We start from the raw sequence: 13,016 nt of genomic DNA on the forward strand, positions 1-13,016 counted from the left end.
AGAAGAAGAAGAAGAAGAAGAAGAAGAAGAAGAAGAAGAAGAAGAAGAAGAAGAAGAAGAAGAAGAAGAAGAAGAAGAAGAAGAAGAAGAAGAAGAAGCCCAAGGGAAGAGGAAAAAAAAGGTTCTCTTTACCTATAATGGTAGATTGCTCAATGACCACTATCCAATGGTCACATTTTTAGGAATCACCCACAGAAAATTTTAGAGGTAGAGAAGCACAAACCCCAGATGATTCAGATATAAAATTAATCATGCATAGAAAGTAGAGGACCTTGTATAGGATAAAATATTTGCAGCAGATGAGCCTGGTAAAGAGCACATGGATCATATAACAAGACAAAGGAAGGAGACTCAGCCTCACCTCATTAAAGAAAATGAGCCAAGGCATAAACTCATCCATGAATTTGACCAGGAAAAGGACAAAGGCAGGGAAAGGGAAAGTCATGAAGTTTCATGAAGATAGGAAGTAGTACCCAGAGGGATGAGAAATAGTAAAAGTATCATTGCAGCAAATAGTAGGCATGTCTGCATGGAGAATCCTTCTTTATGCTATTTTTGTCTTTAATTATATTTTTATTGTCTATAAATGGTTGTAAAAAAGGATTACCATTAAGCATGTCAGTTTACAAATATAATGCATCTTGATCTGTCACCTCTTTTATCTTTCTTTTTTCTTTTTTCACATAATGCTTTATTGCTTCTTTTAAAAATTTTATTGTCAAGGTGATAGAGAAAGTGGTTACAGTTACATAAGTAAGGTAGTGATTACATTTCTTGTCTAAGCTACTTCTATTTTTATAATTTTTTAAAAATGGCAGTACTAGACTTTGGCCACCAAGTAGAAGGTCCCAAGTCAGCCTTTTGTTCTTGTTATTTTTCAAATAGGATATTACCTTTTGCCCAAGCCAGCCTGCACCATGATGCTTATATTTATGCATCCCACAGAATTGGGATGAAAGGCATAAACCACACAGAGCTTTTTTATTGGTTGAGATGGGTTCTTGCAAACATTTTCCCAAGGTTGGCCTTAAACTGCAATCCTTCCCATTTTAGCCTCCTTGAGAAGCTAGGATTACAGACATGGACTACTGTGTCCAGCCTTATTTTTAAATCATTTCTAAATCAAGTAATAAAAAAAGACTCTTTTGGCCAGAAACTAAGAATATACTAATGCTTCAATTACTAACAATGCATTGGGAATATTGTTGGCTTATACTTTGTATGCTATTTTTATTTTTATTTAAAATTGATCATGCATTTATACATGTATACAATTTATACATCTATACATTTATACATTTCCAAATATTATAAGAATTTACAACTTTTCCCATCTACTCTGTTACATCTCACATGTTGCAAATACCCATACTTGTGAGTCTGGTTTATCTTTTCAGTGATTGTTTGTACAAATATGAATTATGTCTTATCCCCCACTTTCCTTATGTAAAATGAGACATGCTGTACAAACCATTTGACACACGGCTTTGTCACACAGTACTGCATCCTGCAGATCTCACCATTCTGCTGCTGCTGTAGGGTGCCATCCTGTTTACAAAGAGATGAGCACACTGCCTACTTCTCTTTGTTACCACAGTGACACAGTTAGAGTGTGCCCAACCCTAAGATTTGACTGTGGGTTAAATTAACCGTATTTCGCATTTACATTTCACAGATGACTAGAAAAGTCAACTTCTAACATGCTGAAGGTCAAATTCAAAATGTCTAGACACTTTTTTAAATAGTCTGACTCATTTCAAACATCAAAGCAACATTAAACTTCAAATATATTTCTTGGAAAACAGTGGGAAGATGAGTTGACCACAAAGCTTATACTTATATTTCCATTACCCTCTTTCAAATTTTCAGCAATATTTGCTTTTGTATTCTTTTTATACAGGGGGATGCCTCAAGGCTGTCAAAAGAGACTAAGTATATGAAAGTTCCTAAAATTTTAGAATTTGAAGTGCCTATAGTGAAGCCAGCCTAGGGAGGAAGAGAGCGAAGCCCTGAGTTCAAGCATGAAATATTCAAATGAAAGAATTTTTTGTCTGCAATGTAAGTTACTTCAGTCCAACAGATATTCACTAGGTCTTGTAATAGCCACTAAGCTTGAGACATTGGTCCTGGCCTCTAGATGCCTTAATGAGGACTGCTAGATTACACAAGCAGGCACAAAATGCTACCAAAGGACACATCCCCAGTACTGAAAACAAAACCATTGAAATAAAAACAAAACAGACAAAACAGAGCCAAGTCAACAGCCAAGTTAAAGAAAAGAGTTGGAAGAATGAAGCCAAGGGGATAGAAAGACAGACTAAGGGAAGGGACACATGGAACACGCTGCTGTCATGGAGGTGGGCACGGCAGGCACTAGGAGGGGAGAAAGTGATCAACAGCTCCTGATGAAGCTGAGCAAACAGCAGGATCTTTCTACAGCTGGATTAGTGAAGGGCTGGATAGAAGAAACCAGATGGCAGTGAATGGCAGCGCTGAGCAGTGAGAAGTAGACCACCCTTAACATAAGCTAAGAAAAGAGGGAAGTAGATGGATGGCAACTAGAAGAAAACGCAGATGACATAAAACAAAACAGGAGATACAGGGATGGCTCAAGTGGTGAAACCCCAGGAAAAAGTAGAAAAAGCCAAGTGAGGGCACGAAGCCTTGAGTTCAAACCCCAAACCTGACATTAAATAAATAGATTGATTGATTAATTAATAAATCAAGGGAAGCTGTTTTGCTTTATTCTGTTTTATTTTCTGAGAAGACAAGTTGCAGCATGCCTATAGGCTGATATGAAAGAGCCTTTAGAAACCAAAGATTGTATGTAGAAAAGGAATAGCTCATAGTACAAGGTCCCAAATGATCATGAGAGAGCAGTTCAAGAATGAGAGAAAGAAAATTTAAAATGGGCTTATCCCTCCAGGCAACTTATAAGAATATATCTTACTGAGAAAGATATGAAAAATGCTTACATAAGAGTAAACCATGTGAAAAATTGTTCAAAGGCAAAGATACATATATATATATATATATATATATATATATATATATATGTCTTCAAGGTATTATTGCTATGTCCAATAGAAACAGATACTATTTCAACTTTTCTCTATTACAAGCTCTGAATCTGACAATGGCTTCAAAAAGTATGTGACTTTCAGACATTATAAAGGAAAGTGTTACAGGATTGGTAACAAAATCATTTAGTTTCTATAGCCTCTATTTATAAAGGAAGGAGATATGGGGAAAAATAATTTCTAATCGACCTAATATGCAAATAATTCTTTCAAATTTTTTAAGTGACATCCTAATCGAAAAATGGTTAAAAACTAAGAACTAGAATTTTATAGAAGACAATAATCAATAACTAATACCTTTTAATTATCACTATCATTAGAGATTAAAGAGAAAAGAGATGTGAATGAGATACCATCAGTTTGCTGATAAAACGGATTAAAATTAGGACTAATATCTGTTGTCAGGTATGCTAAGGAGAAAAGGGTACAGGTTGATGCAATTTAAATATATAAACATTTTTAGAGAGAAACTTGGAGGCACCTATCAAACTTTTAAATGTATTTTTTGATTCAGAATTCTACTTCTAAAAAAAGTCTATCTTCATATACCCAGAAAACTGAACAAAATGTGTTTTACTTGTTTGTATTTTTATATTAGATAGCAAGTATATAATGAAATATTGCGCCATTATTTTAGAAAAAGAATTTGATTTAAAGGTAATGAATTACATGAAACTAGTTTGTAATATTTAAGTAAACTGAGTTCAGTGGTATGATCTCATTCAGAGGAACAAAATACATTTTCATGTACTAAGCAAAATAAGGATTTAGTAACATATCAACATAGATGAATCTCAAATACAGTATGGTAAAGAAACCAATCACCTTTAAAAAGCTACATACTACATACTGGTGGCTCCTACTTGTAACCCTAGCTATTCAGGTGGCTGGCACTTAGAGGGTCATTATTTGAAGCTAGTCCAAGCAGAAAAGTCTCCAACTCTCTTTCTACATTATTTTTGTGCTGGAGATATGATTCAAGTGAAAGACTGCCATCCATGAGCAAGAAAATCAAGCAAGATATGACTGAAGTATTGTTTATTCCTTTATAGTATTTATTTCTTATCTTTTTTAACATGTGTTTCTTGTTCATATACAATAAAACAATTTTCTGGAAGTTGCCATTTCTTACTCTATAACGAGTACAAGGCCATTCAATGTGTGGAGAATCAAATAGTCAACAGGTTTTCCTATTGTTAGATCCTTAAAACAGATCTCGTGAGAAAGAGACGCTTACTCAGTGTATTTCTACCTTGCAAGGTAGAAAGCTCTGTTAAGTCTAATTGATGTAAGGAAGATGTTGCAAAGAATTTATTTTATAAATCTTAAAAGAGATATGGTTTAAAATCTTCATCTTTTTTTGTGCTTTCCTCCTGAACATTAGATCTTAGCAAGTGACCAATATAATGGTTTAGAAGTTCATAATTGTTGATAAGTGATTGATGCACAAATGAAAAGATTTGTATCTACTGTTTACCACCATATTAACTAGAAATGTATATTAATATTTTGCTTGAAGACATCTTTGACAAAAGAAGCAATATCTGTCATTTGTAAATTTTCTTGTTCTAAAGAAAGCAGTTATGTTCTATAGATATAAATTATATAAATGAAAGTTATTGTATACTGTTAAAAGAAAGAAAATCAAGCAAGGGAAAAAGGCCCTCAGTTCAAGACTTGGTACTGGTCAAAAAGAAAAAAAAGCTGAGTGTGACTAATGTGAATTTTATTTTGATTAGTCCAACTTCTTAAATAGTTTCTAGTCAGGTATAATGTCACTTGCCTGTAATCCTAGTTACTTGGGAGACTGAGGCTGGATGATGGTAAGTTTGAAAGTACTATAGGAAATGTAGGGCAACTCCAGCTTAGTAAAATAAAAGTTTTTAAAATGCAGTATGGGAACCAAAGCATGAGAAGGGAAGAATTTTTTTAACACACTTATAATGCTATGTGATTCTCTTGTTTCTTTTGTATGTTCTTCCCCCCACGGGATAACCCCTATTTTTACTATATCTGATTCCAGTGTCCTACATCTTGTATATACATTTTTATAATTTGTGGAGGGGAAGGGATATAACAAAATGCTTAAGTAAGGATACAGGTTGACCCATTGTAACAATGAGATGTTTAAGAGACTATGTTGAAAATGAACTTTACAATTTGTGGGGGGGGAGAGGGAGGAGTTGGGGAGGTTGGGAGGGAAGGGATTGTAGGGGAAAAACAAAGGAGGAGGTAACAATGCTTGATAGGAAATGTACTCATTACCCTACTCATGTAACTATAACCTCTCTGTACAGTATTTTTACAATGAAAATATATAGAAAAAAGAAGAGAAGTCACAAATAAAATAAAATAAAATAATAATAAAAAAAAAAGAAGAGAAGGGGCTGGGAAGGTGGCTCAGTGGTAGAGCACTTGCCTTGCATGCATGAGGCCCTGGGTTCGATTCCTCAGCACCACATAAGCAAAAAAGAATAAAAGCCAGAAGTGGCGCTGTGGTTCAAGTGGTAGAGTGCTAGCCTTGAGTTGAAGAGCTGAGGGACAGCACCCAGGCCCAGAGTTCAGGCCCCACAACCGGACCCAAAAAAAGAAGAGAAGAATCTTTCACATTGTATGTTTTTGTATAACAGATTATTTTTACAAGTTTGGTTCACTTTTTTTAAATAGTTCTTTAGAAAGGTTTTAATAAGTAAAACGTTCAATACATGGAACATTGAAAAGCCACTGGAAGACAGTAAATTTATAAGTACTCCGACAAAAGGCATTTCCATCACTGTTAAATAGAAAAAAACAAATTGTACAATGTGGAATCACTATCTTGAAGAAGTGCAATAAAATAGTGTGTCATATATGTGTTTGGAGACAGTATGAAAATAAACTGGAAGGATATCTAGGAAATATTTACAGTAACTTAATAGTGTTTACTTTTGAGCAGTGGTATCTTTGTGGGTTTGTGGAAAGGGTGACTTATTTTTAACTTTCACTCAGTGGCTATGAAACTATCTCATTTCTATAATTATAACTTTTAAAAAGTTTTAAAATAGTAAAACAACACCTAAAGGAGGATGGCCCTTCTCTGAGAGTGCACAGACATAGAAATTTGTAGATTGGCAAGTAGACAACAGATCAATAATGAAGACCTCCACTTTCTCAGAAAGACTGGTCATCTGGTGATAATGTAGGGAAATGGGCTTTGGAGCAGATAGGGAGTTTAAGGAATGAAACACAAGTCAGAGTAACTTGGAAGGGAAAGGAGAGACCATTCAGAAGGTGGTGCCTCCTGGTGAGTCACTAATGCCCTCAGGGGCTGGGCCATGTGCGTGGTGGCCAGGAGGGGGCACCAGCAAACTAGAGATAGGATCATCCAAAAGTGAGTCCTGGTGATTATCATAACCCAATGTCTTTATGCTTCTAGAGATGGTAGAAATATGGCTTTTTATATGGAACTATCCATTTACAAACATGCTATTGAATGTTCTTTCACACAGTATTCAAATAGGCTGCTCAGTAAGGGAGGTGAGAGGCAGCATAATTATTTTTCCCTAAAACTGATCATTGATGTAGATCCCTATTTTTAAATCCCTTACTTAAATCCTTACTTTTTTCCTTCCTTCCTTTCTTTATTTCTTCCTTCCTTCTTTTTTTAAGTTTAAGATAAGGTCTCCCCATGTAACCCAAACTGTCATCTAACTCAAAATCCTCCTGCCTCAGTCTCATGAATATTGAGAGTTACAAGTATATACCACTATACCAGGCTATTCCTCTATTTTACTGCCCAACAACTTTTAACTCAATGAAATTTGTGTAGGGGGATGTGAGGTATAGTTCAGAACAAGAAAAAGTCACTGATTAGATGTGATTACTGAATCGAACTAAAACAAAAGCAAAAAAAACAACAACAACAAGCTGAGGGCAAGTGGCTTACACTTGTAGTCCTAGCTACTCAGGAGTCTAACATCTAAAGAGCAAGGTTCAAAGCCAGCCCAAGCAGGAAAGACCATGAGACTCATCTCCAATTAAGCATCAAAAAGGTACAAGGGAAGTTTTGGCTCAATTGGTAGCGTGTTAGCTTTGAGCACAAAAGCTCAGAGCTAATGCCTAGGTCCTGAATACAAGCCCCAGCACACACACACACACATACTAGAAATAGTAGTTTTTAAACTCAAGAGCCAGGTTCTAGAGAAAGGAAAGTCTTCTGGATTCTGAAAACATCTTCTCTATCTAGAACAGGAGTCCAGCTATCTTAGATTCTGAAGAAGAATTTCCCAACCATAGGTTAGATAGGGTAACCAGAGAGGAAGGAGGTGTTAACTAAGCGTGATGGGAGGCAGGACTCTTGACTTGATTTCCCCCTGAATCTCAGAGACAGCACCTCGTCTGTGCCCTTGCCACAGCTACATTCAGGAACCAACTCAGTAGGGCAGTAAGAGAAGCAGAAAGAGGGTGTGGGCCCATTTCTCCTTTCATCGGCCTCTCTGGCTCTCAAGAGGTCTAGAAAATTCTAGAATTTCCCATGGGTCTCAGCAGAGATAGATATGAGCTAAGAGAGCAGTCCTGAGAGCTGAAAGACCCAATGATAAGCACACCATGGCCCAGCAGCCTACGCCTTCGGAGTGTGTTATCTGGGTCACAAAAGGTCTCAGGAAAGCATATAGGCCTACCTCCCTCCATCCCTTTAAAAAATAATAAAGTAGTCACATGAAAAACAAATGAGAAATTGGGCTTCCTTATACTTTAATTATTCTTGTAACATTTGCACCATAATTTCTTCAGCACTCAGGACATCTAACCTGACCCTGCTTTTGAGATGACTATGTAGATGAGCCAAGAAATAGGGTGCTGCTGGATGGGAAGGAAAAAAAATGAGGAGATGTCAAGGGTTGTAGGTCTCCATAGGACCTGAGAGTTGTCATAGAGGTTGGAAGGGTATAGGCAAGTTGGAGTCAGAGTCTCCTAAAAGGCAGCCTCTGTGTTGTGGCCACAGAGTTGGATGACCCTATGGAATCAGAAGAGCACAGGTTGCTGAAAAGGTCAAGCAGATTCAATGCATTATAGGATGTAATAAGGACCAGACAGGTGCCAGAGTCTTGTGGGAAAACCAGAGAACCTTCCATGCTTGGCAGGTGCTAAATTGCATTCCACATACTGCATGTAATCAACTATTAACACATTTTACAGTCAGACTTTGAGCTAACGTAATGCCCTAGACACAGACCTGTGAGTGTAGTCTTCTCAAGGTAATGAAACTATAAAGTATACTAAACAATACACATTAGCTAATTTTCCTACATTTGTAGCAAAACTGAATGTCAATTGCACAATGTTAAGTCTGTTCTATACTGATTCCTGCTAACCATATATAAAATTCAATTTCTCCTTCCCAATTATTCACAGGACAAAAGGAAATAGGTTGTCTTTTGAAGGTTTTATTTTAGGTCTGGAAGACATACACAAGCTTCCAGGGGACTCTATTCTGTGCATTTCTTACATGACAAAGTGAGATTGCAGAGATTGTTATTTGACATAGTTTTTTTTTAACTTTCAAAGAGAATAGCTATCCAGAAATGCTGTTTTTGAAATAACTTGTTTTCATTTTCCCTGTGCCAAACGAAGTATTCCTGAGAGAAAACAGACCATCCGAGAAAGACCCAGAGTCAGTGCTCAGGATATCAAATTCTGAGCAAGTTAACATTTTTTCCCCTGAAGGGAGTAAAAAAAAAAAAAGGCGGCTGTAAGAGGATCTGATTTGACTCCTAGTTAATCTCAACTTTTACAACCAGTCCGGCTGTCTTTTCTCCTTTATATTTAAGTATTTGGTATGAAGCTTTCCTTTCAAATAAACTACAGTCTGGTTTTATTCTGTTTTGAAGTTTATAGCTAAATATTTATGTATGGTCTGAAGAAGAGGGGAAAGTCACATTGGTAGAAGAATGTGTCTGCATATGTCATTATATGCAGGGTTGAAAATGTGATGGTGTTAATGGCCATATAAATGCTCAAGCTTGCCAATGAAAGATCATTGATTTCCTGACACTGTCTGCTCTTTTTTTCCTCTAATTTTTATTTTGCTTTGTTAATAAAGACTTCTTCCAGATCTGCAATTGCACTAGATCTAGTCAAGGAATCTTAAGAGCAAAGGAAGCCCTTGAAGTCTCAGTTGATCTCCTTGATGGATCAGAACATGTAAGTGTTCAGGTATTCATGCAAGGAGAGGGAGTAACACAGAAGTCCTTTTGATTTCATTTGGATTTTTTGTCCTACATGCACATACATTTATATCACATAGCCACGTGCTGTGATTGCAAATTACTGACAGAATTTGAAGGGAGAGCTTTGCCAGGCTGCTTTCTTGTCTCCATGGAAACTTCAAAAAATAGCATGTTTGGGCTTGTAGATTCTTCAGGTACAGTTCCGAGAACTACTTAGGTATCTTGAGTAAGAACTCTTCTTTGACACTTCAAGCCAGATGTATTCTTTTGTTAACAGCAGCTTTAGAAAAAGTATAAATGACCACAAATTTAGTAGTAATTTAAATACATAGAGATTGTCTGTTACAGCTCTGGAGATCAGACATCTAAAATGAGTCTTAGGGGAAGGTGTTGGTTGATCTGTGGTCCTTTCTGGTGGGGTCTTGGAAGAGAGTCCATTTTCTTACAGTTGCTTCTTAAAACCTATGGGCATCTTTAAAACGTACCACTTCAACTTCTAGCATTGTTTCTCCTTTTTCTGACTCTGACTCTCTTTCTTCTTGTTTGTATATGTTGTGGTCCACACTGGATAATCAAAAAATAGCTTCATCTCAAGATCTCCAATTAATCACGTTAGCAAGTGTTTCTGATCTGTGAAGTAACAGATTTAGAGACTTCAGGAACAAGAACACAAGCATAGCTCAGTCTATCACTTCAGGACCTAGCTGGGTTTCTGAAGCTGAGACCTATCCTGTTCTTCAGTCACCACAGCAAATTTAAGCTGTGCTAGGACTCTTCAGATTCCAGACTTCTGCAATACCCTCTACTCATGGTACTTCTGCTAGACCCTGCATCTATTTTACAATCAGTTTGGAGCTGTACTTATCTGAGCAGCCAGGAGATCGAGCAGCCATGAGGAATAGCTCTTATATCATGTAATTTCAATTCAAATGTTACAGATATAGTGGATAAGCATGAATGGAGACATATCAAAATGCACTTTTATTTTTGTCTCCCATTGTTTTTTTAAAGTGTGTCCAGGGAAGAGGTCTCAGTGGGGACATTGTTAGCATTTCAAACAGGACAATTCTGGGAATACTAAGATGGTTAGTATCCCAGGTCCTTGCCTTATATATGCCAGAAGCATTCTCCCCATTAACCATTGTGACAGTCTAAGCACACTGCCACACATTTCCTGATGATCCCTAGGGAGGGGGTATTGCCAAATAAAACCATAGGCAGGCCCATGAGTTAACTGTGCATGCTAGGGCCTCAGAGAGTAATTGTATTATGATCCCTTTTTTCACACACATAGCCTCCATCCAGTCATTAGAATGTCTAGTCCAATATAAAACCCTCAAATGAGAGTTTAGGGCTGCTGCTGTGGAAATACGTTAAGAAAGGCTATGGTCAACTTCCTCATTACCCTATACACTTATCCCCAGACTGGGAAAAGGGCATCAAATTTCATGCTGAAATTTGACTATGATAGTGTTAGAAGGCAGGGACTTAAGAAGAATGAAATACTCAAAGGACTAGCTTCATTGTCTACAAGAAGGAGTTGTTAGAGAGGTCATCCATCGACTGTGTTTTGTCTCTTCTGCATGTTTCCACTTGGTCCTTTCTGCCATGGTATGACATAGAACACAACTATCACTAGACCTGGCCAACTGGTTATGGACTTACAGCCTCTATACAATGAGCTAAATAAATCTCTAGTCTTTACAAATTACTTGGTCTCCAATACTTGTTGTAGCAACAGAGAGTGAATCAAAGACACTTGACTACAAATGACCTTTTCCTTTATAGGAGCTTTTGTGGGTTTTTCATAGCTTCTATCTCTGGAAATCTCTGGCATAACTCTCAGAAAGTACAATTAAATCCCATTTGCAAGGTTATGCCCTCAACATCCCTGGATCTTTGGTAACGTAAGAGTGTACACACACACACACACACACACACACACGCACAGAGCCCACCTTTCTCAAAGGTGAGTGCTCAAACACCAGGGAAGTGCTTCTTTCCTGTGTACATTATGGTTCAGAGCCTTCCGTCTGCTCAAGCATGATACCTCACTGAAGTTTGTAAAATCCTATTGTGGTCAAGAATTGATAGTAATTTCAAAACAAACAGCATAGAGTTGATTTCTCAATAACTGAGAACCTTTGGGTCCCTGAATTCCATAGCAATGTCAAGATCATTCAACCCTTTTTTATGATTCAGTATCTATTCAAGTTGAATGTTGAAGATAGTACTTGAATCTACTTTGGTCTAGAAGAGTGTTTAACAGGGGTATTTTCTTCCTTTTAAAATACTAGGGAGCCAAGCATCGTGGTATATGCCTATAATCCTAGCACTGTGGCAGCTGAAGCAATATGATCACAAGTTCAAGGCCAGCCAAGGCTTCCTAGTGAGACCGTATCTCAGCAATAAAATACAACAATGTAAATAAAACCAAGGACTGGGAATGTGGCCTAGCCCAGTACTCTCAACTTAATTAATTTTAAAAAATCAAGCTCTTTTTTCCTTGCTACTAAATCTTAAGGCTCTGAACCCTTCTATTCAACTCCTGTCAAACAAGAGGTATTTTCTTTGTTGCTGTTTTCATTCTTTTCTTTTTGTCTAGTTTGTGTATTCAGATATCATGAGAAGGTAAGGAGATGCATAAGAATGGAGAGATGAGGGTGAACGAGGTGAACTATACAATTTATGAGTGGAGATGAGAGGGAAAAACTGGGGAAGAGGGAAAGAATGACATTGTCCAAAAAGAAACTTAGGTAACTGTAACCCCTCTGTATATCACCTTTATAATAAAAAATTTTAAAAACAGAGGTTTGAGATTCACATGTCTCTTGTCATTCATGCTGTGCTTTTACTTTACTACATTTGAATCACAGAGGAATGATTGACTCAAATATGATGAAAAGTCATCTTCTGTTCCACAGTGGCTATATGTAACCCTCACCGCTTACAAAGGATCTGCACATCGTATAGTTGTTCTTTGATTCTGATGATGTAATCGGAGGATGGATGAGGGTGTCCCCCAGCTTCCACACAGAGCCCGAGACTCCCATGAGAAAAGAATTTCAGGGTGTCTCATAAAAGAGAGAGTCACAAGGCAACAGTGTTAGCAAGGATTTATTTTAATATAACAAGGTTAATTAATGTATGGAGAACTGGAAAAGAAAGAAATACATCCTGCTTCCCACATAGGAGGTTAAAGACTCAAATGCCAGTGCCTATCTGTAGTTTTTAAACTTTTTGAGCTCGGAGAATAGGTGCTCTAGCAACTCCTAATCTTTAGACAATAGATCTGGGTGGATAAAATGGGGGAGGCCCACACAACAGATCCATCCTTTCTTTCTGAATCTACACATTCATGAAGAGTTCTTCGATTTTTATCATTTTAAAGAAAGTCCATTTGGATAGCCCTTCCCATATTTCAAAGGAGAAGGCAGACTTAGAAAGCCCCTCTTAGATCTCCTAATCTTGTCACTGAACATCTAGAAATAAGTGTGGTGGGGGAGGAGCTTAGCTACTTTTTCGGATGACTTTCTGATTTTAACTTTACAGAGTCTGATGCTTTTGGTATCTGTTAAATATAATTTCCCTGTCTTCCCATCTATCCTACCTCAGTGAGGCAAAGATGAACAGGTCCTCTTTTCAGAGGAAGTGAAGCTCAAGACAAAAAGAAAGAGAACTACTGTGTAGTAGGTGGTATGATACAGTGATGGAGTTTTTAAAAATA

The sequence above is a fragment of the Dipodomys ordii genome, unplaced genomic scaffold (assembly GCF_000151885.1).
Source record: "Dipodomys ordii isolate 6190 unplaced genomic scaffold, Dord_2.0 Scaffold5, whole genome shotgun sequence".
In the NCBI taxonomy this organism is placed as follows: Eukaryota; Metazoa; Chordata; class Mammalia; order Rodentia; family Heteromyidae; genus Dipodomys; species Dipodomys ordii.